This window comes from Maniola jurtina, chromosome 14, assembly GCF_905333055.1.
Source record: "Maniola jurtina chromosome 14, ilManJurt1.1, whole genome shotgun sequence".
Lineage (NCBI taxonomy): Eukaryota > Metazoa > Arthropoda > Insecta > Lepidoptera > Nymphalidae > Maniola > Maniola jurtina.
In genome coordinates this window covers 11,302,744-11,308,743 of record NC_060042.1, presented here as the reverse complement: position 1 = coordinate 11,308,743, position 6,000 = coordinate 11,302,744, and positions in this window count along the sequence as shown.

Genomic DNA, 6,000 nt, shown 5'->3' with positions numbered 1-6,000 from the left:
CGTCAAGCCTTCGTCAAGTACTTAAAAGTCATAGACATTTTATAACTTTTCAAGCAACTTTCACTTCTCGTTCGGATATTTTGACAGTAATAAAATTTTAAATTGTGCATAGCTTGATAAAAATAATAGGTACTTTATTTTTTGCGTTCATAATTACTACAGAATTTAGATGAGAAGCCGAGCATCTCTATTTCACTAAGTTCTCAGCTTTGTTTTATGTTTTATTTTAGTTCAATCTGTCAAAGAATTTTGTAAGCTCAATAACAAAAGACTCGAAGCCAGAGCTTTTTAATTAATCAGTAAAATAAAATTGTCTATGCTCAAAAATTTTAGCGGTAATTTCAAATTTAGAATTATTGTAATAAATGTTGTGCGCCGAAAATATAACTATCATTGAGAGGAAGAATTAAATAAAATATTATAGTATTTGATTTAATTTTCAAAAGTAGCTGTAAAGAGAGGTAAAAAATTATTCTGTATTGGTAAATTCACCAATGTTACAACTTGCAATCTAAAGTCGACTGTTAAAAAATAAAATAATAGCAGTTGTTTTGCGAGAAGCGGTAATAGAATTAAGGTAAGACTTAGGCCTTCTAGTCGGGAGGTCGGAGACCATACTAACTTTGTTTTGCAATAAATATCAATTGCTTTTCGTGAGGAAATTTGGATGTCTGAGAGTGCTCCAAATGTTATCTAAAGTGTGTGAAGTCTACCAATCCACACTGGGCCTGATGCCGCCTGCGTGGCGGTCTATTGCCTAAAACCCTTCTCATACTGAGAGAAGGCTCGTGCTCAGTAGTGGGCTGGTGATGGATTGATAATAATTACCCGGCTGCGTTTTAGTTTTCAACTTATTTTTTGAATTTTATTTTTATTTTCGTAGGTTTGCCAAATTCGCACCTACCCAATAACCGGTGATTATGAGAATAAATCCAATCCACAATAGATTGGTGGCCTACCTATATGAGTGTTTGCGGGTCACTGAACATGAAAATTGAGGCCGCGCGCAGGCCGCGTACTGTTGATGGGTTATTGCCTTGTAACTGGTAATATGCGAACATGTGAATATGCAATTTGTCATATCAGCATAGGTATAACCTCGAATATGACAGACATACAAGCACGTAGGTACAAAAATTCAAAACGTAACGTATCAATATTAAACTATTATGTAGGTAGTATTTAATTAGCTGCTGTTGCAATTTGTCCACGATTCGACCGATTGATGTTATCTAAAAATCCTGTAATTAAATCTTTTGTTTTCACTGGTAAAGAGCTGATGATAACTAACAGCCAAATAACCATATTTTAGTTTCCAGACGTCCTCCTATAGTTCGGAAAATCCGGAGTTTTATCCTGGGCAAGCATATCTCTAACGATATCGTACCGGTACGCTAAATCTCTTAGTGGCACGGGTTTTTCGGTAGCCTGAAATATCTGGTTTGATCTGGTGGGAGACCAGATCAAACCAGAGATTTCATCTTCGTCTTCCATGATTACGTGTGTGTGCTTTCACAGGCGTCTCTATATGTACTTACTAGTCGTTTAAAATTCCAAATAAAAACCCGGACGTTTGCGCTAGTCTCATGGAATTCCGAATCTGAATTCCTGATCCGTAAACCTAATTCAGAAACCGAACGTTTGCGGCCAGGCTTAGAAATTATAAAATTCCAAATTCCTGCCGGGAATCGTACCCGGGACCTCCCACTAATAAGACAGAAGGTCGACGTTGATGGTTGTCGATATACAAACAACGTGCTAATATTATGACCTCGTTGGCTTTCTTCGAGATTGTAGAAAGTGGGGCGCCATAAGCTCATTGTTCAACTAAACTTTTTTAAGTTTACTAAACTAGGTATGTATAATGTACCTACCTAGCATACGCTCTACATTACAAGAGGTACCTGTTAATTACTTAGATAAAGCTGTTTACATCTCCTTGGTGATATTAAAACTGTATTAAAATTGTGCTGTTAAAAACGACCTAAAAAGTACTTAAATAACAACATTTAAAATTGGCGCCATACAGCCATACAAATAGCCACATTATTTCATTTATCCGTAGGTTCTTTAAAGACAATCGCGCAGAAAATGGATTGAACTCAACGGTTTGCGTCATTTTCTTGCTGGTAATTAAATATTATAGTTTCGACTACCGCAACTTCAGACTAACGGCTAACGGTGTAATTAATCAATCTATCTACAATCTACATAATATAATCGTACGTAAGTTTGCTAGATAAGTTACTTAGAAATATTATTATTTGTCAAATAAGACCATAGTAATTACGATTTTTTGACAAATGTTATATTTGCTGCCAAGTAACTTACGTATCGATAGAATATTTCGAATAAATTTTTTTTTATTAATTTTAGCCGTTCTCAAAAAAGAATTCAAATTAAAAACTAGGGTAAGTATGCCAGCAACTTTGCGTGGATTTAGGTTTTAAAAATGCCATGGGAACCTACAGGGTTTTCTGATTTCCCTGGATAAAGGGTAATCTAAGGGTAGTCTTTAAAACTAGTTGTCTGCGTCGTACTCTTCATCACCGAGGGTCGAGAATCGGGACCTCTTCCCATTAATCATATATAATAGTAGGAGTTTTCTAAGGATAAAAAAGCGGTGAGTTACCAGATCTTTCCGCATAAAAGTACTTATCCGTGCAAAAAATTACGTAGTTAGTTTTATTTATTTATTTATTTTATTGTATTTACAATATTCTAAAACTATTTACATTGAATTCTTAGCGCCCTGAAGTCTTGGCGACTTGTCTGGGCGCTGCACATTCCTCTAAAAATTAACTGTAATAATATCATATTATACGGGTGAGACTACTCAGTACACTCAATATCATATTATGTCGGTATAAGATAATATTATATTATGCAAAGGAAGGGTACCTACTCGGTTGCACAGCGCACGAACATTAGGTAGGTATTTGTGGCGCTCGGCACCGAGGCGATGCTAGCCAGCTCGTTACCGGACTTATTCACTATACAGGCTGTTCTATGTAGATAAAAATTAGATAAAAACTAGACCCGTTGCAAAATCTTCTTAAAAATAACAAGGGTGCTGTAACATAGCTTATCGACAGATTACAGATAGGTAAAAATTCAAGCGAGAGGAACATTCATAAAAGTTTTAATATATTTTTGTAAACCACATAAACATCATCATCATAGCTCATTAAGTAGATAGTCTGTAAGGGCCAATGATATTAGAATAAAAAGAGGGTAAGGGCTGACATTAATCAATCAATTATTTACTATCCGTAATCGATCGATAGGAACGTTGTATTTTATAGGTACAAATTATAGTCTTTTTAACAAAAATAATAAAGTTGCTAAGAAGCTTATCGACAGATAGCAGAGGGTCAAGAGGTGAGGTGATGCAATTTTAAATGGTAGGTACAAATCTGAAATAAACATACTATAATATAACTCTAATATAAAATACACGTTTAATTAGTCTTCTTTTTTAACCCCCGACCTAAAAAGAGGGGTGTTATAAGTTTGACGTGTGTATCTGTATATCTGTCTGTAGCATCGTAGCTCCTAAACTAATGAACCGATTTTAATTTAGTTTTTTTTTTGTTTGAAAGGTGGCTTGACCGAGAGTGTTTTTAGCTATAATCCAAAAAATCGGTTTAGCCGTTTGAAAGTTATCTTTCCTAGTTATTACTGTAACCTTCACTTTTCGGGGGTGTTATAAATTGTTAATTTACACTTGTGTAGGAAATAGTCATTGGTCTATATCACCTTTGTAAAATAAATGGAAAAATAGTCATTTTCGTCCGTAGTTCCCAGTTGCAGTGGTTGAGAATGCCTCAGTAGGTAGGTGCCTAGCTCAGTTTATAGATTGCCTCACACCACACATTACTTTGTCCCTGGGAACATGATGTCATCCCACAGGTAATCGCTAAAACAGTTAATTTGTCATCATAATAACGTAATTACAGGAAATATCAAGCGAGAGGAAAATTCTTAAAAGTATTTAATACATTTTTCGTAATGGCTCACTACTGAGTACGGGTCTCCTTTTAGAATGAGCAGGATTTTGGCCATAGTCTAACATCTGGCCTAGTGCGGATTGACAGACTTTACACACCTTTGAGAATATTATTTTATTTATTTTTTATTACATGAAAATCTACAGCGAACTTATTCTAATAAACATTTAAAGCTCACAACATCGCCAATTACAGATTTTCTCTTATTCAATTTTCAATTTATGTGAGTAAGTTAAACAGTAGGTACATAAGAATGTGTGTGTGTGTGTGTTACTTTAATTAATTTGAACTCTCAAGCATGCAGGCTTCCTCACGATGTTTTCCTTTACCGTTAAAGCAAGCTAACTACGCATGGCTACTATAAAAGCTCCAAAATCGATGATAAAAACCCACAAACTCCGAAAAGTGAGGTAGGTACGTAGGTACGTAGGAAAAGCCAGACCCCAGACACCTTTGACTGTCACCCTTTCATGTGTACCTACTTTTATTTTCAATGTGAAATGAACAACGTAGGTAACCAAAAACATCGCCATAAATTGCAAGTTATGGGTTCGATATTTGCGGTTGATAGAATCTATGAAAATTGTAAATTTTTTAATCAACTTCAAAAAGGTTTTTTTATTACAGTGAAGAGTCCTACATTTTTATGTTGTTTTAAGGTTACGTAGGTACCTCAAAAGGAAAAAGGAACCCTTATAGGATCACTTTGTTGTCTGTCTGTCTGTCTGTCGTGTCTGTCAAGAAAACCTAAAGGGTAGTACTTCCCGCGGTGACCCAGAATCATGAAATATGGTAGGTAGGTCTAATAGCGCATTTTAAAGCAAAAGTCGGAAAACCGTAAATAAAAAAATCATAAAAATCATAAAAAAACCGTCATAAAAAAAATTAAAATGTGTCCATGAACTTATAAGAAATAATTAGTATTTTCAGCTTTCAAAATAAGATATCTATACCAAGTGGGGTACCTATCATATGAAAGGGCTTAACTACCTGTACATTCTAAAACAGACTTTTATTTATTTTTATGCATAATAGTTTTTGATTTATCGTGAAAAATTACGAAAAAATACGACTGTTATATTACGGAACCCTCGATGCGCGAGTCGGACTCGCACTTGGCAGGTTTTTAAACGTAAACATACAATATAGAAACTACCTTAGAAGTTTTCTATAAAGTTTTCACTTTATTTCCCTAAAACGGCTCTCAAAACACTTCCTGACAGCATCTTTTTTCCAATTATTCCGTCCTACACTCCTACCGCAATTACGTGTACCGTATTCCATTCATTACGACGGCTACTCGCGATGTCAATTCATTTTTTTGTGAACCTATGTAGCACACGACTGTGCGTACAACCTAAGATATTTAAACGCTTATTAGTAGAAAGGACAAAGCGACACGTTAAAAGCGACTAATTGTCTAATTTGTGAAGAACCCGTTCAGTTGTAACTGGTTGTAACTTATACTTGTAAGAATCTGAGCTTCGGGTGAAATTACCATGTGCTAGTATGAAACTTGGTTGTACTTCAAAAACTTAATGTGTTAAATACTTACACAGTTCACATAAATCATTATTATTTTAATTTCGCTTTACAGTGAAGGAAAATATCATAAGAAGATCTGAACCAACACATACTGATAGCACGTGAGGGCTGTATATATACCTATTTATGGCAAAAAAGCCCTTTATTGAGCAGTAGTAGGAATAAGGCTGCTAGCATGTTATCTTATTGTAGACTAGATGATGCCCGCGACTTCGTCCGCGTGGATTTAGGTTTTTTGAAATCCCGTGGGAACTCTTTGATTTTCCGGGATAAAAAGTAGCCTATGTGCTAATCCAGGATATCATCTATCTCCATTCCAAATTTCAGTCAAATCCGTCCAGTAGTTTTTGCGTGAAGGAGTAACAAACATACACACACACACACACACACACACACACACACACACACACACACACACACACACACACACACACACACACACACA